The sequence below is a fragment of the Canis aureus genome, chromosome 12, assembly GCF_053574225.1.
Source record: "Canis aureus isolate CA01 chromosome 12, VMU_Caureus_v.1.0, whole genome shotgun sequence".
NCBI lineage: Eukaryota > Metazoa > Chordata > Mammalia > Carnivora > Canidae > Canis > Canis aureus.
The window spans coordinates 50,551,300-50,576,335 of record NC_135622.1 but is presented as its reverse complement, the minus strand read 5'-3'; the positions used below and the strand labels follow the sequence as shown (position 1 = coordinate 50,576,335).

The window sequence follows — 25,036 nt, the reverse complement described above, 5'->3', positions numbered from 1 at the left end:
CATACTCTAGGGAAACTTCAGCAGATGGGCCCCAGGAGAAAAGCCTAATAATGTGCATAACATAATTTTCTGTAATATCAAAAAGCTGCAATGACCCAAATGTTCACTAAGAAGAGAATGAGTAAATAAACTGAGATGAAGTAGCATGCCATTTAGCACTGAAAATAAGTAAACTATAACTATATGGTTGAATTTTATAAATATAGTTAAAAGTATAAAAAGCAAATCAAAGAAAAACACATTACAGTATTTCTCAGTTTGATAAAGTACAAAAACAACACTAATCAATATATTATTTAGGGATAGGGTATGTATGTGTGACATATAGAGAAAAACAAAAAACAAAAACAAAAAATAAAAATCTAAAGTAATGGTTAGCTCTGGGGTTTAGTGAGGATGGTGTTGCCAATAGGGGAAGAATGCAGGGAAGACTTCAAAAGTATGGGCAATGTTCTACTTTCTAATCTGCTTAAAAGGTACTCAGACTTTTTTTTATTGGTCTATAAACAATACATATGCCCTTTTATATATGTAATTGTCAACATTAAAAACAAAATTAAACTTGTAACTTTAAGACAATCAACACAGACCAGTAGTCAAAAGGTTAAGTAATTTTTCCAGGTCACTCCACAAACAAATGACCAAATCTGGACTTGGGCACAGATGATCTAGTTTCATCATCCAAGCTTGTAATGACTGTTATTCAGCCTATCATTCTACTACACAATATATACTATACTCCTTACTTAACCCTGCTGAGTCTCTGCCTCTTCATCAAGAAAATAAAAATTAATTGTAAGCTTGTAAAGCTCCAAGTACATCACTTCGCCCATGTTATGTGCTCAAGCAAAGATAACCCTAAGAAGGAGGAAAAGGAGAAGGAAGGAAGGAAGGAAAGAAAGGGGTCGGCAGTCAGAAAAGAATGGAAGACAGAAATGGAGAGAGGGAGAAAGAGAAGAAAAAAATGAGAAGGAAAGAGAAATACCCATGAGGAATGGCATCCGTAAAGAAACTGCTCATGCCCAATTTAGAAAATGCACAAAGTGGAAGTGTAAACTAGAAAATCTGTTTTCTCTTCATTGCTGCAGGCCCCAGAGCATCTGGTCTCATTAAAGGTGCAAAAGTCGAATATCCTATTGAAAATTCTCTTTGGTGTAGGAAATTAAGTTAAATTAAAAACATGACCTTTCTTTCAAACTGGCAAAAGTGATCTCGCTCTCTAAGCATGATCGTATCCATCAGCAATACATCAAAACCAGACGTCGCTGTGGGACTTCTATGGCAGAGCCATCAACCTCCTCTGAGACTTCCATTTATTTGGCTCCATTCAGGCAAAGAGGATCAGGTTCTTTATAAAATCCAAAAGAAAAAGGTGATATCCGCCCAGGGAGGAGAGTTTCAGGTCTTCTCTAACATTTCACAGGCCATTCACTCAAAGGGAGAGCTGCTAACAGCTTGGAGGGTTGCTGCCCCCACTCTTCACTTTGGATATAACACTGAGCGGAGCTGTACAGACACAACTGCTCTCTCTGGCAGAGATCAAGTCGTGAATTCAATTGTAATCTCATAAAACCCAACTGGGAGAGCCCTGCAGACCCAATGGGGACTCCAGGCAGCAACATGCATCCACCCATCTGACGTGCCATCCCTCTCCTTGTTCTCTGCTTCGCACATCCAACCCCAAGCAGACACTATCCTTTCCCTACACCAAGATCCTCCAGAGCAATGGGGCATTATCAATCTAGCTTTGCCATTCAACCAACAACAACAAAACTCAACTTTTTACAATCCCATTAATAGCCAGGTCTTTCTGGAGGTCCTTCTGTAGTCCAGAGAGAATGCAAGGGGAAAGAATTCTTCAAAGAGCAGAGCAGCAGTACTGCTAAGATAGGAGCCCAGAGCAATGGCAGCCCTATGAGAAAGTGACTGGCTTTCTGAAACCAAAATCCAAAGAGATATTCAGAAATGCAGACAAAGAATCTATGCATAAGCATAATAATTGCAGTGTTCCTTATTCTTTTTAAGACTTATTTATTTGAGAGACAGAGAGAGAGAGCAGCAGGGCAGGGGTGGGGGTGGTGGGACAAGCAGAGGGAGAGGGACAGAGAGAATCTCAAGCAGACTCCCTCTTGAACATGGAGCCTGACTCAGGGCTCAATCTTAGGACCTGATCATGACCTGAACCAAAATCAAGAGTCAGAGGCTCAACTGACTGAGCCACCCAGTGCTACAACCGAGGTGTTCTTTATAAGGCCCAACTAGTCTGAAACATTTTAATTGCCCAGTTTAGAAGATGGTTACTGAAATTGTGGTCTAACTATACCGTATCACTTTAAAAAGGCTATGTCACATGAAAACTTTGGTTCCCCAACAGGAGAATATTATTCCAATTAAATTATTATTACTATACTAATGTATATATTAACATTAAATACAACTTTACAATTTACAATGAGCATTTATGTAGAATGTATCCCATTTAAAACTATGAGCTAGACATTGTTCCTATTTACAGGTAAGGAAACATATTTTCAGGAAGATTAAACAATTTGCCCAAGTTCAGATACCTAATAAGTGGCAGAGTTGAGATTCAAATCCAGGTTCTCAATGGAAGTTGGCGGAAGTAGATATACATGCAAAAAAAAAAAATGGCAGGCCTTTCATGAAGAGGCTTCAGATAATTGTGAATACACTGGAAAATGTGTTTGACCAATATTAAGGGCCAAAAAAAGACTTTTGACACTTTGTGCTGGAAAAGCAAAGACATTTACAACTCTGAGAAGGCTTTCACCCTAGACCCTTATATGCAGGGGTCTGCTAAATAACCTAAAAGGAGGGAAAATGAATGGGAAAAAATAGAGAGGGTGACAAAAAATGAAAGACTCTTAACTCCGGGAAACAAACCAGGGGTAGTCGAAGGGGAGGCGGATGGGGGGATGTGGTGACTGGGTGACGGGCACTGAGGAGGGCACTTGACAGGATAAGTACTGGGTGTTATACTATATGTTGGCAAATTGAACTTCAATTAAAAAATATTAAAAAAATAAAAACAAAAAACAAATTATTAATAACCTAAAAAGATAGGTAGCTATATCAATAATAATAATAATAATAATAATAATAATAATAGGAGGAGGAAAAACAAGAAAATGAAAGAGGAAAAATGGCACTAAAATACAATTTATTTCATAATTTTCTAACAAACACCTAACAACTTCTGAAAAATCCCTTAAGAATTACATAATGGGAATGTGAACTGGTACTGCCACTTTGGAAAACTGTGTGGCGGTTCCCCAAAGAGTTAAAAATAGAGCTACTCTACAACCCAGCAATTACACTGCTGGGGATTTACCCCAAAGATACAGATGCAGTGAAATGGCAGGACACCTGTACCCCAATGTTTATAGCAGCAATGTCCACAATAGCCAAACTGTGGAAGGAGCCTCAGTGTCTATTGACAGATGAATGGATAAAGTAGATGTGGCCTGTGTACACAATGGAGTATTACTCAGACATCAGAAAGGACAAATACCCACCATTTGCTTCAACGTGGATGGAACTGGAGGGTATTATGCTGAGTGAAGTAAGTCAATCAGAGAAGGACAATCATTATATGGTCTCATTCATTCGGGGAATATAAAAAATTGTGAAAGGGATTATAGGGGAAAGGAGAGAAAATGAGTGGGAAATATCAGAGAGGACAGCAGAACATGAGAGACTCCTAATTCTTGGAAACAAACAAGGGGTAGTGGAAGGGGAGGTAGGTGGGGGGACGGGGGGACTGGGTGACGGGTACTGAGGGGGGCACTTGATGGGATGAGCACTGGGTGTTATGCTACACTAACAGGTTTCAACAGACCCCTGTATTTGTATGTTGGCAAATCGAACTCCAATAAAAAAATATACAAAAAAAAAAGAATTACATAATTGAAAACCAGGATCACACAGAGCTTATTTATTTCTTGACACTATTAATTGTTTTGATCACCAAAAACTTTTCAGAGTGAAAGCAAGTACAGAAAACTCACCTTAAATATCTTAGTTATCTTCTGGTCTTGTTTCTACTGGTTAGCAGAGGATGTGAAGTCTGAGGCAGTTATTTGAAGAAGGGTCAAAAAACATGCAATAGCATTATTCACAATAACTAAGATATGGAAACAACGTAAGTGTCCATCGATGGATGAACAGAAAAAGAATATGAATATGTATATATAATATACATATATATATATAATTATATGGCCATAAAAAATAAGAAAATCTTGCCATTTCTGACAACATGTATGGATCTGGAGGGTACTATGTTAAGTGAAAGAAGCCAGATACAGAAAGAAAATATGTGAAATTTAAAAAAAAAAATCAAACTCAGAACCAGAGAGCAGTTGTTGCCAGGGTTGGGGGATAGGAAAATAGAGACATAGTGGTCAAAGGGTATAAACTTCCAGTTGGAGGATGAATAAGTTCTGAAGATCTAATGTATAGCACAGCAACTATGGTTACTACATGCTTGAAATCTGTTAAGAGAGTAAATCCTAAGTGTTCTTACTACAAAAAGAAAAGGTAATTAAGTGAGGTTATGGGTGTATATTAGCTTGAATGTGGTGATCATTTCACAACGCATATACATATATATATATACACATATATGTATATATATATACAATCATCACATTGTATACCTTAAATATATTTAATATATTTAAATATATATATTTACTTTTATTTGTCAATATACTTCAACAAAGCTGGAAAAAAACACATACAATATATATAGATATATTTCCATTCATCATCATCCTTGATTTAGAAAAAAACAAGCATAGCAAAACATGCATTGAAATACAAGTAGAGAAAATTATACTGTAGTAATACAATATGGAATATTGTGAGTGTCTGTGTGTGCATATAAACTAAAAAGAAAAGGGTAGTAAGGAAGAGAAAGGAAAAAATGAGCACTTAATTCCACCCAAAGAGAGAAAGATTAAAGCTACTGTACAAAACACTAACAGGTTTCAAACAGACCCCTAATTTCTGGAGGTCATGCTCAATTCATATTTCTTCATCCGGTCCTTTCAATGGATCCATCTGCTACTCATGGAAACCTACAATTGTTGTTAATGAATCCAATGTTCTCTAAGTTTTCCATAAAAGGTTCTTTTTTTAAAAAATGGAACTTGAGTAGCTAAACTGTTTTTAAAAGAATAGTCCATAGACTGTGCAGTGTTACTTTCCCCACACTCCACCATGCACTGAAGTCTTAATTAGAGTTATAGCTATCTGAACTATTTTTGCCTTTGACTTTATAGCACAACATGTAATTCCTATTGGTATAGTAAACCAGTAACTTCAGTATTTGTTAAAACTAAATAAAGTTTATAAGCCTATCAAAATACCTCATGTTTCTTGTAAATGTTTAGGAAACATTTCTGAAATGTTTCTGAAAGTTAAGGTCTTAAGAGTTAGCAGGAATCAGTGACCTCACTTTGCACTTTTCTTCCTTCTGAATGAAGCAAGTCCTTCACTCTAAAGAGGCAAGGAGAGTCAGCCATCAGAGAGGGGAATCAAAGAGAAGATGGACCACAAGAAGAAGGACAGATCTCTTCCACAACCACACAAAGTCCCTGAAGATGGCACACTTTGTCTGTTAACTGCCTTAGCAGCATCCGTTAAAAATGGCACCTGTGGGGGTGCCTGGGTGGCTCAGTTGTCTGAGCATTTGATTCTTGATGCTCTTGATTTTGGCTTAGGTTGTGATCTTAGGATTGTGAAATCAAACCCCATGTCTAGCTGATATTCTCTCTCCTTCTCCCTTGGCTCCTCTCTGCTAGTGCACCCTCTCTCTCATAAATGAATGAATGAATCAATCAATGAATCAGTCAATCAATCAATCTTTTTTTAAAATGGCGCCTGTATTCCCAAGAACTCTAAGTAGAAAGTGAAGTAGGGTGGAAGAGTGAGGGCTCAATCCACATAGTAGCCCTTGGGGAAAACAGCCTTTACTTACTCCCTATATCACTTCTGAAAAATTATGTCATGTCATTGCTCTTTGGCAGGGTCTTGAAATAATGCCTCCATGCAGAAAGCAGTAAAAATCAGAGCCTCACCAATATTCCAAATGACTACACCTCTGTCTATAAACCACCAAGTCTGTAAGGTAGAAATAACAGAGATACCACTCTCACTGGGTTCTGAGCATTAAATAAAATAATCCATGACACACACTCAGTATAATGCTTCACAGTAGGAATTCTAATGTACTATTATTAGTGGTTGCTACTATTGTGGCTGCTCCTATTATTAAAAGGCTCTACATGGTAAACCTTTGAGTTTCTTCCAGGAAGCTATAGGTGGTATAGCCTTTGGCTGATTCAACACCTTCCCAGCTAGTTTTGATGGATACTCACACCTGGATGCTGATCTCTCTTTAAGCCAGTGCAATATTTGGAAGTATTAAAACAACATAGCAATAGCAAAGCTATTCATGGTTTGTTCATGTATAGCCCTTCGAAAATCATGAGATTTGCTGACATATTTCTGGTTACCTTGAAAGAGTTGTCATTACTTTGTCTCATTTCCTCTCTTCTTAACCTCTTTTGAACACAATTTAGTCAGGCTTTTCATGCTATTATTCCACCAAAGCAGCTCTTACCAACACCTCCTGTGAAGTCCATTTTCAGCCCTCACCTCACTCTCTTTACTGAAATATATTTTCCCCTTGACACAACTCATTTGGTTCACTTTCAAATTCTTCATCTTTTCCTATTAGTCTCCTTCCTAAGATTCTCCTCATCCTCCTATCTAAATGATGAGTGCTCCAGAACTCAGTCCTGGTAACTCTCCTTTTCTCTATACTGGCAATTTCATGTAAATCTGTGACTTTAAATGCCCTTTATATGCTAATGACTCCAAAATGTGCATCTCTAGCCTGAACTCTATCTCCAACTATAGAATTCTACCTCCAACTACATGCTCAGTACCTCCATTTAAATGCCAAATAAGTACATAAAAATTGTCAAGTCCAAAACAAGATTTAGAGTTATCATTTCCACCTGTGCTCCTATCAGTCTCCTCCAACTCAGTAATTGGTAACTCTATCTTTCTAGTTGCCAAGGATAAATTCCTTGGAGATATTACAGATTCCTCTCTTCTGGTCATATTCAATGTCTGATCTGTCTGTAAGTCCCAGAGGCTATACTTTCAAAACATAAAGAGAGATGCAAACTCTTATCACCTCCACCACTATCCCCCACTAAGTGAGATCAGGAGACTATGAGCTGAGAAATAACATGACATGACTTAGGTTTAAAAGGACCTCTGGCTATATTGACAATGAACTGCAGGGGGTTAATGTCACAAAAAGAACCAATCAGACACTAGGTAGCATTATTTATTGCTGTATCCCCACTACCTAGAACAGTATGTGGCTTATAGTAAGAGCCTAATAAATGTTGTTTAAAAAGGAATAAATATAGCACCAGAAGATTCTGGAAGGGCTGTCAAAGTCAGGGTTTGTCATCATAACAGATAGGTTAGACAAGCTACTCTATTTGGTGTGAAACATACAACAAAGCACCAGAGTATATAATATGCAGTGGATGCTCAATAATTACATGTTTGACAATTGGTTAATTGGTGGATGGATGGATGGATGGATGGATGGATGGATGGATGGATTACTGATCCAAGTATCAAGTATCCAAGTATCCAAGGAAGGATAAATTGACCAATGGGTAGATATTAGGAGGTAGGCTACACAAGCTGTTGGGCCTTTGTGAGATGAGTCAAATAGAGAACAAGGGCTCAGAGCAAACAATATACCCAAAGTCATCACCAAAAGGTGATGAATGTGGGAGAAGACATTTGTCTTAAAAACTTCCAATTCTCAAAAAAAAAAAAACTTACTACACTCAGAAGTGTGCTTTGATTTTCAACAGTACATGCAATTGACCACACACATCATAAAGTAGTAGTTTTGTTCCATGACATTGTGCAAATTACAAATATTTTATTGAGCCAAAATGTGTAAATGTCTATTAAAATGTTGTTTTAACCCAACTGATAATGATACTACACTTAAACAAGCTCTACCCCTCCAGGGTTCTGCTGACTACCCAAACTTATCATTCACATTAACACATGCACAGCCCTCCGTCACACAGCACATCTTGTGGCATTTTGAGCCATGTCAGTTTGGACTTTTTCTTTGGTAATATAAATCTAAGAGAGACTAAAATCTCTCTTTCTGTCCAAAGGAATTTCTCAGTGACTTATCCAAATGCCACTATCAGTCTGTTTCTCTACCATCTGAATCTCTTCATTAGACATTGCTGGCTCAGATTTTCTGGGAGACACTGAGCAGCCATCAATGGTGGCCTGGGGTTAGGAGCTACATCCATGCCCCATACAATGATGGTTCAGCACTACGGACAGCAATGTGTGTGATTGTGTGTGCCCCCCACCCCAAGAAATTTTATGTTCTAACTACACTCAGACGTACCCATATCACACTAGCTTCTTTCCCCAAAAAACAGCAATAATAACAGGTGGGATTTATTGAATGCCCAATGTGTGCCAAGCATTGTACTAATTTACTTTGCTATTCTATTCAGTCCTCTAAAGAACTTGACAAGATAGGTATGATTTCCATTAATGGATGAAGAATCTAAGAACCAAAGAGATCAAGTAACTTTCCAAATGTCAACAACTAAGTCTCCAGAGTGGATCCTTGATCTCTTTACAATACTATCTTTACCCCCACATACACATATAATAAGGTTTCCTCCCAAGAGCCCTATGAAGCCCTAGTTTAGTGGGCCACCAGTTCATTTCCTGATAACAATCAGTGACAGGAAGGTCCTATCTCAGAAAGGAAAATATGGCAACCATCAGGTGCCACCCAAGGAGAAAACCATCATTGTGCAAGGGAGAGAAAGGAGCCTCTGAAGGATTTTTCTCCAGCCATATCTATAGATTGCTCACAAGGTCTCTGGGCACATAAACCACAATGATAGGCACATTCCATTTACAAATGCTTGCATGTTTTCATTTTCATGTCTCTGAAATCTACTTTTTTTCCCAAGCATAGCAGTTTTCTAATCAATCCCGCATGTCTTCTCTCAACCATGTTTCTGAGGGCCAGCCAGACAAGCTGCAAAGTCCTTGGCCACAGAAGCACCTGGCACCCCAATGATGTGTACCTCATTGTCTTAAATCTAAGAAAGGCTCTTTGATCTCCCTGCTTAGGAAAGATTGTGGCCAGGCTTTTTTCCAACATCCTTCGAGACCCAGCATTCCCTCTTCTCCCAGATCCTTTGCTACTCACTGACATCAAACTCTACCCACCCTTCTTCATCTCCCATTGCCCTGAGAAACCATACCTCTTTTTGGGTCCTCCTCTTGCCTCTATGACATATATCATAGAGCTTTCATTCAAGGATATGCACATGACTCTCTAACTAGACTATAAACTCATTGAGGACAAGAATTACCCCTACGGGGGAAGCCTTGATCCTGGAACTACCCCAACTTTAAGCATCATTCCTTTGACTTTCTATGGAGTTATGTTCATATCGGTCCATGTATCCTAATTTTGACATTAAAATGTGGTCAACAGGGCAGCACTGGTGGCTCAGCAGTTTAGCGCCGCCTTCGGCCCAGGCCGTGATCCTGGGGACCCGGGATTGAGTTCCATGTCAGGCTTCCTGCATGGAGCCTGCTTCTTCCTCTGCTTGTGTCTCTGCCTCTCTCTCTCTCTCTCTCTCTCTCTCTCTCTCTCTCTCTCTGGGTCTTTCATGAATAAATAAATAAAACCTTTAAAAATAAATAAATAAAATGTGGTCAACATATTTACAACTTTGGATCTCTCATATTGAGTGTTGCCCCTTATCTTAGGACGCTACCTCTCAAAATATACACAGACACATACACAAGCATATATGTATATGTATGCATGAGTACATACATGTGCACGCATATGCGTGTGTGTGTGCGTGCACACACATATGTGTGTATATGTATACTTTCTCTGCTACTGAAATAATGATTTCCTAAGAATAGAGGATATGTTCTAATTCTTTCCTGAATTTCTAAACTCTGGTACTGTTCCAGGCACACAGAATGTGGCCAGGTATTTGAAAGGTGGATTTAAACACAGAGCATGTGCATTAAATGGCTCTAATACTGCAATGTGAAAAACTCTTCCAGGAGCCTTACATGGAAAGACCCTAACCAGCCAAGTCTAACCTGTTTGTGTGTGACACTCAAGAGCTGGGAGACAGTGCTGAATCTCCAACCTACAAAGGCATGTGGACAGGAAACACCTTTACACAAAGCACCACGAATGGATCATCCCTCACACACTTCCACTGATCACCTTCTATGTGCCAGACCTGGTTGCTAGGAATAAGAAATTAATTGGTTCAATTTTAACTTTAAAAAAAATACTGAAGAAAATTGAATTCCTAATGCAGGACATAAGAAAGGAGAGTAAATTGTTTTTACTGAGTACCTCTTGTGTGTCAGGTTTATTGTGTATGTTATCTCATTTAAGCATTGCAACCATCCTGAGAGAGGGAAATCATTTTCTCCATCTCAGGGAGCTCTACAAAGATCTGAGCCCTCATCTGCACACCTGAAATGCATGCTGCAGGCTCATAACACTTGTGGGATGCAAGATTGATCACACAAGCATCCCTTCTCCACTCACTCACTATCTGTTTCCATTTCTTCCACAGCTCATCAGAGATGGTAAGCCAATTTGAGCCCATAATAAGTAGAGTCTAGTAATGTTCCTTTATGATAGAAAAACAGTAAAGATTTCCTGTTGTAATATTAAATGCCACTTAAAGGAGTACAGATGCTGAATCTGAGTAGATTAGCCAAATTATGGTATAAACTTCAGCTCTTAGAGTTGTATCCCCAAGGCAAAGTAAAATGTCCAGTAGTGGTTACCCCATTCCTCAACAAAAAACAGCTTTCTAAAATATGATGCAAATAAAATATTACATTTCTTAAACTATGTTGTCTTTGGGTCAGTTGCATATTTTCTATTGGAGTTAATACCACATATTGAGGTATAGGAACTTAAGACAGGCATCTAATGCAGTGAGCTATTTTAGGCAAACCAAAATGTAAAACGACAATGTGCTCTGCACAATGTAACTTGTGTTAGTTACATTGCTTTTGGTCCTAATTGATTCTTTGCTGTGCAGTATAAAATCCTTTACCTCTGGTTGCAGCACTGGGCAGAGCAGAGAAGCATGTGTTGGCCAAGTAGATGAACCTGGTATATGTCCTCTAGGGGTTGCTCTTTGGGAGGCCCGGCCACTGCCCTCATGACACCACTGTAGTCCAGCTTTGTGTTTCAATCCTAAATCAGGAAAAAGCATCCAAGGTTCCAAACTTCTATCTTCCCCCTAGACTATTGAGCATGCCCTCTCCATGTCAGAGCATTGCAGTTCCAAAAAAGACAAGAATTAGACCCACTTTCTACTGTATCTGATCTCCATATAAATAACTGACACTGGAAATTGTTATGCCTGATACTGGACTAAGCTTGTTATATGAATGATTGCATTTATTATTCACAACTTAATTGGGCATATTCATTTTTTATCTCCATCTTACAAATAATAAACTGATGCAATTCCAGAAGTCAACTCTACAAGGGCTTTATCTTGCCTTGCAAAAACTCCAGGGCCTAGAATAGTGTCTGGCATATAAGTACTCAAGAAATAATGTCTGAAAAAATTGGTATCACCAACATAATGGAATTGATAGTGTTACACCATCTTCCTCTCCAAAAGCACTGATTTAATCACCCATGAACTACAGTGCCTTTGTGGAAGTCTGGGAGTCCAGTGGAGAAGCTCCAGCACACAGCTGGAGATAGATATAGATAAAGATAGATATAGATATAGATATAGATATAGATATAGATATAGATATAGATATAGATATAGATATATAGGTATATATAGAGAGAGATAGAGATTGGATGCATTGAAGAGGGTAAGAGGAACAGTTTAACTTTACCTACATTACCCCTCCCCCAAAGTGGCACAGCTCATTGCCAAGAGAGATCTTCTCAGACTGTGACCTCTCCCACAAGGGAAAGTAAGTGCACCTGAGTGAGCATCCAGCTTCCCAAGATATGTGGGACACTACCAAAGAGACCCAACTCTTTCTCATTTCACTCAGATCTCTGAGTACTAAGTAGGGAGTAGGGAGTGTCTAAGAGCAGCCAGGCCTCTTGGAGGGCATCAAAGAAATATATATCCTACTAACCATGTTACACACTCCATCAGGAAGCCAACCAATGAGCCATTGGGAATATGTTACCTACAGATCCTCTTGCTGGTCCACAGGTACTCCAAAGGCATTTCAACCTCAACCAAAACCCCACTCCACCATCCTGTGGCCAGCTCCCTGAACACAATCCCTATGACAACAAAAATGAGCCTTTGCAGACAGCTAGTGAGTACATGCAAAAGCCAGCCCAATTCTGCAGGATTGTGATAAAGCACCCAATATGAGCATTCACCACAGTCATAGAGAAAGCAAATGGGAAGCTGACAGCCCAAGTCTGGTTTTGCAGGATTAAAAGGCAGCATACAATCTTAGGAATTCACCCTCTATGCTGGAACAAGAATTGTGGAGTGGAAATATCAATATAAAATATCTGAAAAAAAGGCTGAGAATCCCTAATATGGGTCATGGAAGATATTTCCCAAAGCCAGTGAATAAAGACAAGAGGAGTTGATTATTTCTTTAACTGTGAATACAAACTTCAAAGAAAATTAAAAATTAAGTAAGCATAACACCACCAAAGAAATAATATTTTCTAATAACCAACCTCAAAATAAATCGTCCAATAAAAATACAATATAGTCATTTTAAGAAAACACAGAAGGGCAGTTCAGCAAAATCAGCAAAATGATAATAGAATGAGAAGTCTATTAGAGATATAGAAATCATTTTTAAAAACAGGTTCTGGAACTAAAGAATATAATGAATGAAATTAAAATTTTCATAGAATGTCCATAGCAGACTGAATTAATATAAGAAAGAAGCATGAGGTGGAAGACAGATCTTTTGAACTTGTCCAGTTAGAGAAAACAAATAAAAAAGAATTCGAAATATTAAAAGAAAGCCTATATAGACTATGGGATACCATTAAGAAAAATAATCGTGCATTATTGGAGTCCCAGAGGCAGAAAATAGGGAGAAATGGACAAAAGCTTATTTAAGCAAATAATGGCTGAGAATATATTAAAACTAGAGAGAGATTTGGACACTGTTGGTAGGAATGTAAATTGGCACAACCACTTTGCCGAAGGAAATCAGTATGGCATTCCCTCAAAAAATTAAAAATGGAAATACTATATGATCCTGCAATCTCACCCTGGATACATATCTGAAAGAAAATAAATTATCTTGAGATATCTGCACTTCCATGTTCATTGCAATGTTATACACAATAGCCAAGACATGGAAACAACCTATATGACAATCAACAGATAGATATAGAAAATGTGATATATCTATATCATATAGATATATGGACATAGATAGATAGATATCATGGAATATTATTTTGCCATAAAAAAGGAAATCTTCCCACTTGCAACAACATAGGTGGACCTTAGAGTATTATGCTAAGTAAAATAAATAAATCATAAAAAGAAATACTGTATGATCTCACCTTATCCAAAAAAGCTAAACTCATAGAAATAGAGAGTAGAATGGTGGCTCCTGGGAGCTGGGGGTGGGAGAAATGGGGACAAACTTCGAGCAAGATTAAGAAATTCTGGAGAGTACATACAGCATGGTGACTGTAGTTAATATACTGTATTGTGTATTTAAGAGACTGAGCAAGGGAGAAGCAGATTTCCCAACACTCTGCATGGTCACAGCTGCCACGATCACTTGTCAGAGAAGCTTCAGCTCTAAGATCTGCCCTTTGTTTGCAGCACTCATTGAGGCACAAGGCCACTGGCCAAAGCTTGGGCAAAGGATTTTCCATCAGGAAATTTCAGATATGGGCTTAACACTAGGATACTGATATCTCTGCATTCCTATCTGCAGGAGTTGGGAGTCAAACCTGGTACAGGACTCCTTGCTAGCATGCCACCCAACCAGTTTTCCTAATGTTTGTTGACACCTGTGTCATCTTCTTTTGGTTCAAAGCCTACCACTCTGGGTGTTCATTCAGTTTCTAGTAAGAAATTCACCCAATATTCTATACTAATTCTTAAGTGTTAAATTGTATACCTTAAAAAAAAAAAAAACTAAAGTCCTACCCCTAATATACCTCATATTTTGATCTTATTTGCAAAACAGGTTGTTATAGATGTAATTAGTTGAATTAAAATGGGATTATATTCTAGTAGGGTGGGTCCCTAATCCAACATGACTGGTGTCCTTACAAGCAGATGTCCATCTGAAGACACAGAGACACATGGGGACAAGGCCATGTGATGACAAAGGTAGACAATAAAGTTCTGCAGCTTCAAGCCAAGGAACCAGAGACTGCTGGCAAACTACCAGAGGCTAAGAAGAGGCAACAAAGAATTCTCCTACAGGTTTCAGAGGAAGCATTGCTCTGCCAATACCTTGGCTGCAGACTTGTTGCCTCCAGAACTGGGAAACAATACATTTCTATCATTTTAAGATGCCACTTAGTTCACAGTGCTTTGTTATGACAATCCTAGAAAACTAATACAGAAATTATTCTATGATCCAGCAAGAGTGCAATAGCACCACTCCCACCCCTGGCTCACCAATAAACACAATTCCCATACAGAGCTCTGAAGTGGCACTATATCTCATTTATTCAGAAAGCAGTGCTTTAGCAGACTCAACTATGGAACTGTGGCCAAAGACCAGAAAGGAAGCAAGAAAGTGTCCAAATACATATGACATAGTTCACGTTTTTAATTCCTAGAAGAGATCTTCAAACACTCATTTAGAACCTACTAACCCTATCTAAGAAATTGCCCTACAGGAGAGGTGACCCATAAACTACTGGAGAGTTGGCCTGGAGCTCATAGCAGTGGCAAGCAATAGCTGAGGAAGGAGAAGATGGACAACAACAAGTGACATTTAAAAAAAAAAAATCACAGCATCCTGGGGCCATTCAGCGCAGTGCACAACATTTCTACATTTTAATAAATGCTTGGAAAATAATGATGTATTTGGTTCATCCAAAATGCAGAAGTGTTCTTTCCAGTCGATATGGAATAAGGGACCATTTTTTTCTCACCCTGCATGAAAGGACTACAAAGCCAGACAAAATATATGAAAACAATCATGTTCAGGACACAGGATATCAGGCAACAAGTGACAGGGGTTCCTGAGAAATGGGAAAAACTGAGGCTAGCCCTACTGCTGCCTTGAGAGTTTGTAGGCTTTGGGACTGGGAGGCAGGGTCCAGTCAGAGCCCAGATTCTTTTGAGTTGAGGAACAGAACAGAAACTCCGGTGAGCTCCCAGGGAAGAGAGCTAGCAAGGAAAGAGCTGCAGAAAGAGCATTCTGGAGATGTGGGGAGTCTCTCTCACATCTTCATGGTGTCGGGAAACTGCCCAAGGCTGGGGTAATAACCACCAGAAAGGGTCAGCAAGAGCATGGCTTAGAGTTCATACACACCTGGAAATAATGCCTGTTGCCACAGCAAAGTAGAAAACCTCATAATTCGTGGAGCATTAGGCAGAGTACTAAGCAAGGGCTTTGGTTTCTTTTCCCCCCAATAGGGGGACAAAATAGGCTGAACTAAACACTAATTCCAGTAGCACCTAACAAAGTTCCAAATACTTTAACAATAGTGTGGTCTCAAAGTATCTCCCACAAAACACTTACTAATTACAGATGGAGAAAGGGTAAGGTTAAGGGGGTAAAGCCTGGCAGACACAAGTTAATCAAATGATCAAAAGTTGAGTCACCAGTACTGGACAAATCAGTGTGCCTCCTCATAGGATGCATTAATGGCATTACTTTTGTTACACTCCTGCCAGGAAGGCATGATCCAAATCAAATCATGGGGACATATTAGGCAAACCCCAAATGGGGGACATTTTACCACATAGCTGGCCCATGACCTTCAAAAGTGATAAGGTCATGAAAGTCACAGAAAGACTGAGAAACTGAGGTTGAAAGAGACAAAAGATGCATAACTAGATACAAGACGTGATCCTGGACTAGATCCTGTTTCCCTAAAAGCCATAGTTAGGCACACTGGAAAAACTGGAGTGAGATCTCTGGGTGAGGTGACAATAATACATAGATGTTAGTGTCCTGACTTTGATTTTGATAGTAGTACACTGAAATCTTCCAGCAACTTGTTTTTAAATGGTTCAGGGGAAAAAATATTTGTAATATTCCAGCAAATTTTCTGTAAATATGAAATTTTATGCAAATAGAAGAATAAAACTCTCTTGAGAAACACACAGGAAAATTCTAATTTAGAGAGACATCCTATATGGCTACAATGGGAAGATTATATATTGCAAAACCACCATTTCTTCAACATAAATATTATGAAGTCAATACACTTCAAATCAAAATTCCACCAGAAAATTGTGAACACATTAGGGCAAAAGAGCCAATAAAATATTGAAAACTAAAGAAAGAAAGGAGGAATTTACATTTTAATGTATCTGAATTTATTTCAAAATATAATAACCAAAAGTGCATACTGTGACACCAATCTGCAAAGCAGAACAACTGAACAGAATGAAAAGACACCATAAGAGGTCAAGTATGAAAATGGCATTTGAAATCACTGAGGATGAGTTATTTATTAAGTATTAGGCTACTGGTTAATAAGTTTGCGGGAGGGAATTTTAAGTATGTACCTCATACTATATATCAAAACAAATCCATGTACATTAAAGTTTAAATACAAATAATGGATTTATAAAATAGAGAAATGTAATCAATATATTTCTAAAATCTTGAGATGGAAAAGGATTTTCTAAATGTGACATCAAAGGCAAAACAGAAAGGAAGACATAAATGGAATTATGTACATATGTATTTAAAACCTTTGTACATCAAAAGTACACAAAGAAAGATAAAATAGTTGGTTGTAACAAAATTAGCAAAGAGTTATAATGTCCTTACTATTCAAGAACATTACATATCAATTTGAAAATAAACCCCCAAAAAGAAAAGAAACAATTCACATAAGAAGACAAATAGCTAACACATGAAACTGAGTGTTCAATTACATTAGAAACAAAAACACAAATAACAAAATATCATTCTTCACCTATCACATTAACACCGGGTAGATAAAAACATCACTTACAATAACAAAAAGTTAGAAATAAGCCCAGCTTAAAAAAAAACTGTTAAATTAAAATATTATGTTAAGTAGATATGTAGGACGGCCCCGCTATTTCTCTACCCTGGTACACATGCCCTTACAGTCCTGCTGACTGTCAATATAATGGGGTTTATTCCCCTGATTAGGTCATGTTATATGACAGTTGTTTTCAAAATGAGATTATTCTGCTGGGCATAGTCTCATCATATGAGCCCTTTAAAATGAAGAGTTTTCTCCAGTTGGTCACAGAAGCAGCCAGAAAGTCCAAACACAATAAGGATGCGATGCACAATTGCCAGCTTGCAGATCAGCGAGGCCACATGTAGGAAGACCGGTGGCCTCCAGCTGCTAAGAGTACTCCGTAGCCAACAACCAGCAAGGATGAGAGGACCTCAACCATACGACCTTGAGGAACTAAATTCTGCCCACAAGAATGAGCTTGGAAGCAATTTTTCCCAGAGCCTTCAGAGAACCTTACCCAGCTGACACTTTGCTTTTGGCCTTCTGAGATGTGAGCAGAGACCCCAACCAGGCCATGCCAGACTCCCACCCTATAGAACTGTGAGCATTATAATATATGGCTATTGTTTGAAAGTGCCGACTTTGTGGTGATTTGTTACACACCAATAAAAAAACTAATGCAAATACATTCACACAAAGTATTAATAGGTGTTTTCATTAAAGGTGCAAGAAAACTGGCAAATGTTTAAGATATAATACTTAGTTTTTAAAAAGGAATCAAAACCAAGTATACAATATATTCACAATTTTACTTGATATGCATGGAAGAAAGACTACACAAAAGTATATCAGAATGGCATGAGAGGTAAAATCTGGTCAAAGAATTGAGTATTCTAAATTTCTCCCTTATACTTTTCTGACCCATTTTTTCCCAAAATCAGCGTATATTACTTTAACAAGCAGAAATAAAATTAGCAATACTTCGACAACTGCCAAGAACAAAGCATCTGGTTTCGAGGGGCTACTGAAGTATTTCAGCTACTTTATCAATCAGATGCAAAAAAAGAATACTTAGCATCCTTATATTACAAATTAAGCTCTGTTATGAAATAATAATACATAAACACAAGTCAAACGTATGGGACTGTTGTCCTGACCACTTCAGGGCCAGTCCCTGATGTGACATTAATTCTGGAGCCTGTGTCTGTCCAGTTTAGCAGCTGAACAGCCCAGTCTCAGACGCTGTGAATGAACTTGGGGAATGCTGCAATATTAGCCTTCTCTGCTAATCCTGCTAATGCACTCACAATCTATTTGACAGGCTGCCCATCACGGCCCCTCTGTCAGGGCGAGCAGTGTTCGGAGGTGGCTGTGACAAGGGGATTACAGAAAGGACGCCCCGGAGGACAGACTGGCCCTCCCTCTGCTGCACTCTGACTAGCTTTGTAGATAGGCCGCATACCACAGAGGGCATCGGATTTGTCTTCAATATGGACCTCTTGGCACAGAGTACCAGAGGGAGACGTTCACCAACCCAGGGCGGATGAGTGTTTACTGACAGCCACGCCATTCTCCAGTCTCATGGAGAAAGACAAGAAGGCAATTGGAAGGGACAATTCACAGGGCTAAGGTTTCTGGATCATTCCTTAATAGCAGAGCCCCACTTCTCTACAGAGACCCTGCATGCTCACTCATGTGATGAGTCATCACACACCTCGGCCCCCTCCTTTCCCTCTGGTTAGCAGGATCCTCAGTGAGTGCTTGACACTCCATAAAAGTTACATTTACAGCTTGGTATTCATTAAATTAGCAGGACCACTTTATTTGCCTTCTAAATTTTCAAGGATTTCATTTTAAGTGTTTCATTTAAATACAAGGCAAGATGGAAATCAAAGGTACAGTCTTCGTACTAGCAGATTATTATTTGAAAAAGCAATATAGGATTTGTCCAGAGCAAAGCCGCTATTCCTTTTCCTGAAATAGTCCCTTCCAGCTAGCCCCCATCACTCAGGCAGTAGACAGCTCCTTCTACTTCACTTTACACACATGGTTCTCAAATGATCAAAAGGAGACTCTTTCCAGAAACAGTTAACTAGTTACCGTCTTTCCTTATGAAGTTTTCCTCACCCTCATAATCAATCAAGCCAAGGCTTTTTGGCTTCCCACTCAACTAGGAACATGTTCTCGGGCTCAGGTACCACAAAGGACATAGGGAGTGCTGAGACAAACAGAACTGGCCCAGGTCTTCAAGGAGCCTGCAATCTAGAAGAGATGACATTATCCCAGTGTTACAAGTGCTCTGAGTGAGGTTTCTGTACGAGCACCTAGGAGACATCCCTGGACCAGGCTGTGGAGGCCAGAGTCTGAGGCCATGTCCTGGAAGAGTCTAGTCTGGGGGACCTAAGTTCCTCTTACTGCCTTCTCCAGCTGTATTTTGGCCACACTGATCATTAGTGCCTCTACTGCAAGATGGACCTCGAAGGTTAGCTGAATGTCTTAGCCATGTCCCATCAGGACAGCACCCAGAGGCCCACCTGAGGCTTCACTGTCTACTCTGTCATCAAGTCCTCAATGTGGTGAGTGCTTCAACATTATTCAGGTTCATAAGCTTGTAGTTAAATGAGCAGAAATGCAAAGGAACCTCTCACATACCACATTGCCCTCCTCAAACAAGCCACACCTTCTCCCCCTGGAAGATGAGGACAATAGCTCTCATGCAGGCAAGAATCAGACATATGCTCCTGCTCCCCGTTCTCCCAGAAGGAGCTCCATCCTGAATGAGACCTGTGGCAGATTGCCCCATCGAGTAGGAGCAGAGGCTGAAGGCCACAGATCCTCATCTTCATCATTCCTTGGCCTGTGCTCAGTACCCCTTGGAAGGCCCAGAGCTTTCTCAGCCTACCCCTCTTACCTACTCTCTCCCTCCCCAGGAGTCTTCATCCTTCTGGGCAGGACAACCAGAAACCTCAAGTACTGGGAAGTAGTAGAGGGTCTTATGAGTGCATAGATTTTGGTGTCTGAAGAACCCAGAATTGAAGGCTAGTTCAATGATATACCGCGTCACCTGGCGCAAATGTATACTTCCACCCTCCATTTCTTCATGTAAGAAAATGAGAATAGTATCCTTGGACACCATCTCTCAGACAACGTTTGGCACATGGTAAGGACTCAATAAAATATCTCCTCCTAGCTTATCTCCTAGGTCTGCATCTAAAAATCACCTCTTGCTAAGGAAGGAAGGGTTCTCATGAGAAAATGAGGGATTCCAGAACCCTGGGGAGCACGTAAGGGTTTGTTTTCAAAGGGAGGTAGGCTCTGAAATCATCCTGCCAACAGAAGTACTTTCAATTAAGGTAATTTCTGTTCATCACTTAGAGGCATGCCTCCCAGGCCAGAGGAGAATGTGTACCAAGGAATACACCAGACATTAAGCCCAACTTTCTGGCTGCACATTTACATGCGGATTTTCTGGGAACCTCAAAGGACCTGGTGCCAGCCAAGCAGGCTGAAGACAATCACCCATTGTAGAAAACAATGAAACCAACAAGCTGGAAAAGTCAGGATGGATTTCGCCTGGCCTCCGCAGGCTACACTAACAGATCCTCACTGATAGTCATGTTCCTCATCTTTCTGGCCCATACCTATTGTACAGCTCAGAGTGATTTACGTGACAGGGAAGTAAGCCAATAGTAGACACACAAAGAAAACTCTAAACACTGCTTTACATTTTTTCTGCCATTCAAAAATGTGCTCTGCTGCCAATTGTAAAATGACCTTAATATCTACAGATAAAGTCCATGTACTAGCCAACTTTGGCTCACTCCCTAATTTCAGATTCTGAAGATTAGAAACAGTAGATGAAGTTGACAGGGATTCTTTGTTAGCTCCTTGCCACATCTAAGAACCAGTTCAAAGACAGAAGAGATCCTGCCGACCATGGGGGTGGCAGCAGGGCTCCTGGCCTCCTACAGTTGGCCTTATGCAGAAATCCCCATGTCAACACACCAGTATGGTTGGTGTGGTCTCGCTACCGCGAATGCTTTCCTCTGAAACTGGAAATGAGTGTGCCTTGTTTCTCTAGAAATAAATATTTACGATTCAAATCTCTGTGTTCATTTTTTTTTCAAAATTTGTGTTTTTGTAATTGTCCTTACTTCAAGACCAGTTGGTTTACTTTTATTGTGCTTCTGGGACAAGTCAGAGAATGCACATGCTTCTGCGGATTTCCTAAATGTGAGACTGATTTTCTAATCAGAGCTATTTCGATCCATGTATGTCTGCTGCACAGTTCTGTAAACCATGTGCAAGGCCTCTGCCCGAAGCCGCATGGGTGACGCAACCAGCAGCCTTACGACTAAAGAATCAGAGGGTGCAGGAGAGAAAAACAAATTTGGTTTCTCACTCATGGCAAAAATGGACATAGTCGACCATGTCAATGAAGTCTGAAAAAATGTTTATGGCTCTCCCGAGCACTATTTGAATTCACTTTGCTCAAAGATATTTTTGACACCAAAAGAAGCTGAAAAGCTGGGAGTGTTTACAGATGCTTTTTTTTTTTTTTAAACTAAATAAGAAGATGTGGATAGTCTTTAGCAATATTATTTATACTTATGGCACAACTTTAATTTTTCTCTAACCAAAACTGTGCAAGTCAGAAAAGATGAATACTTTTATTCTCGTTGACAGTTAAGGAAATTGAGGCCCCAAGAGGTTACAGGATTTGGCTAAAGCCACCCAACAAAGTTCAGCAATGAAACATGTGCCAAGACACAGGTTTCCTGCTTCCCAGTTCCTTCTATCTGGGTTATCTACTTAAGTTGCCCTGACTCATGGAAGTAAACATTATGCAACATATATTTGGAAAAAGTAAAAACTATTGCTCTCAATTTGCATGATGTTCACACTTAGCCTGGGCTCAGGTACAAGTCATAGGTCTTAATCAATAAATAATATTAACTGAAGATAAGTTTTTTGCTTTAATAGTGATTCCTCTCCCTGCCCAGTGCAATACTAAGAAATCTGTAAGGCACAATTTTAGAGAGAAAAAAAAAAAAAAAAAGAGCCTAGCCTGTTAGGAAAATTTGGACTATGAAGGAAACTAACCTAGTATTTTAGGAAAGTTTGGACATATTCCTGAAACTCCATTCTCAAAAATTTAACAAAGCCTAAAAATCTATGGACATATTTATATTAAAAATTATAACCTGAACACCAGACACAGGAGAAGGGTGAAAAAGAAATCCATGCACCCAGCCACTAGATACATTAGATTTTTTTCTTTTCATAAACAAAATAATACAACACTCAATTATACTGGGTCAAAATTCCAGACATTATAGCTAATCTAAAAATATCAATTGTTCTTTTTTTTAATCAACAGGGACCCTACATACCAACATCTGAAAATAGGCAGAAGTTTTGTAACTTTTTAATAAAATACCACCCCAGAGCATTTTATGTCAAAACATAAAGTGAGAATTTTGTATTACAAAATTAAAAACACCACAATACATTAGAGTGACAACCCAGGATCGTGTTAGGACAAAAATAGAAGTGATCCCAGGAAATGGGAATTTGTGGAGAAATTTGTCACTTAGTCTCTAGTTTCATCAAGCCAATAAGAGTTCACTTATGCAACACAATATTCAAAGGGCCACAGATTACCACTCAGGAAAAGACTGAGGGAGGACACCAGGGTTCTGTCTTTGTCTGCCTGCAAAGTGGGGCTCCTCCCTGCTTTACCCAGGTGTATCTGACAGAGTGGGCAACCAAACTTGCACCATCACGTAGAGGTAGCAAGGCCTTCCGCCCTACCCCTGGAAGAAACCATGTGCAAACAACAAAAAGGACCTCTCCCCTCCTAGTCTAGGTAGTATCAGTGGAGGCCTGGTGGGAATCCTGAAATCCCACCTCTTCCAAGTGGTAAGTGGCACCGTTCTATTCCCAGAGTGCTAAGGGATGCCAACTGGGGGACCTGGACATTCACCCTCACATGGTAGTACTGAAGTGGCACCCCTTCTCCCATCATGTAACAGCAAGGCAAGGGAAATTTACTAAAACATATTTAATTAGGGCAGCCCAGTGGCTCAGAGGTTTAGCACCGCCTTCAGCCCAGGGCGTGACACTGGAGACCCAGGATCAAGTCCCACGTCCGGCTCCCTGCGTGGAGCCTGCCTCTCTCTCTGCCTGTGTCTCTGCCTCTCTCTCTCTCTCTCTCTCTCTCTCTGTGTGTGTGTGTGTGTGTGTGTGTGTATATATATATATATATATATATATATATATATATATCTGTGTGTGTGTGTGTTCTCATGAATAAATAAATAAAATATTTTTAAAAATATATGTAATTAAGATTCCAGAGTCTCATAACACAATACCAAAAATGTCAAGGGTACAACTGGAAGTTACAGGTCAGACCAAGAACCAGATAAACCTTAACTTGAAAGAGAAAAGTTAATCAAAGCACATCCACATCAAGATCACACAGAAGATGGAATTATCTACAAGAATTTTAAAGCAGCCATCATAAAGATACTTTAATGAGCAATTATGAACCCTTGCAACAACTGAAAAATAGTCTCAGCAAAGAAGTGATAAAAGAAGGAAACTAAAAATATGCAGAAGGGGAGAAAAAAAACCATTGTAAAAGCAAAATCACAGCTACATACAATAGACTTTCTCTCCTCTTGAGTTGTCTAAATTATGTTTGATGGTCAAAGCCAAGAACTAACATTGTATGACGTGGATGTCAGTGTATGTAGAGCAAATATTTAAGACTATTCTGTCATAAACAGGGAGACTAAAAGGGCCTAAAATTTGGTGTCGTAGGTCAGGCTGCTATAGCAGGATATCATAGACTCACCGGCCTAAAAGGACAGGCACTTATTTTTCACAGTTCTTGAGCCTGGAAGTCCAAGATCAAGGTGCCAACAGATCCAGTGTCTGGTGAAAGTCATCCTCCTGGTTTGTAGATGGCTGTCTTCTTGCTGTGCCCCCACCACCACTACATGGTACGAAGAAGAAGAAGAGAAAACGAGCTCCCTCAAGACCCTTATAAGGGCACTAACACCACTGATGGGAGCTCCACCCTCAGGTCCTAATTACTTCTCCAAAGCCCCATTTCCTAGTATCATCACACTGGGGATAAGGATATCATCATAGGTATTGGGGGATGGGGGCATTCAGTCCACAACAGGAGGTATGGTTTCTACATTCACTCAAACTGCTAAATCACTGATATTAGTAGATCTTTGTGGTGATTTTATAGTTCTCGATCTTCACCATGGTGGTGGTTAGAACAATCTACCTCTTCCTATTTTTGTGGGGAAATAGCATAAAACTATATGCATACACTGTACCAGTATCAATTTTTGTTATGATATTGTACTATCATTAAGCAAGGTGTAACCATGGGAGAAAATGGGTGAAGGGTACGTGGAATCTCCCTCCACTGCAACTTCTTATAAATCTATACTTAATTCAAATTTAAGAGTTTTTTTTTTCTTAAAATCAGAACTGTTCTAGATCAAAGGACGCTAAAGACACAAATGCAATGTGAAAGACTTCGGGTTCTGATTTTTAAAAATTTAGATGTTGGGAAAATTGGGAGACCCTTTAATGTAGATGGGACATTTGATGACATCAGGCAAAATTATTATTGACAATAATATTGTGGTCATACAGCATAACACCCTTATTCCTATGTGTGCTGGATTATCTGGGGCTGAAATATAATGAAGTCTGAAACTATCT

General features: G+C 39.4%; 1 protein-coding gene across 27 annotated transcripts in view; it reads right to left on the bottom strand.

Annotated features, from left to right (window-relative positions):
* Positions 1–25,036, bottom strand: part of LOC144281191 (uncharacterized) — a 388,757-nt gene that overhangs the window by 359,051 nt on the left and 4,670 nt on the right. For 16 of the 27 annotated variants that reach the window (XR_013349680.1, XR_013349696.1, XR_013349697.1 and 13 more), the window contains exon 2: positions 24,147–24,287. The exons of 8 other annotated variants lie outside the window; for them this stretch is intronic. The gene's annotated coding sequence lies outside the window, so the exon portion shown is untranslated. Of the gene's footprint in view, positions 1–4,028; positions 4,088–24,146; positions 24,288–25,036 lie in introns of all 27 variants that reach the window. 3 more of the 27 variants (XR_013349694.1, XR_013349679.1, XR_013349673.1) reach the window with 1 other exon arrangement.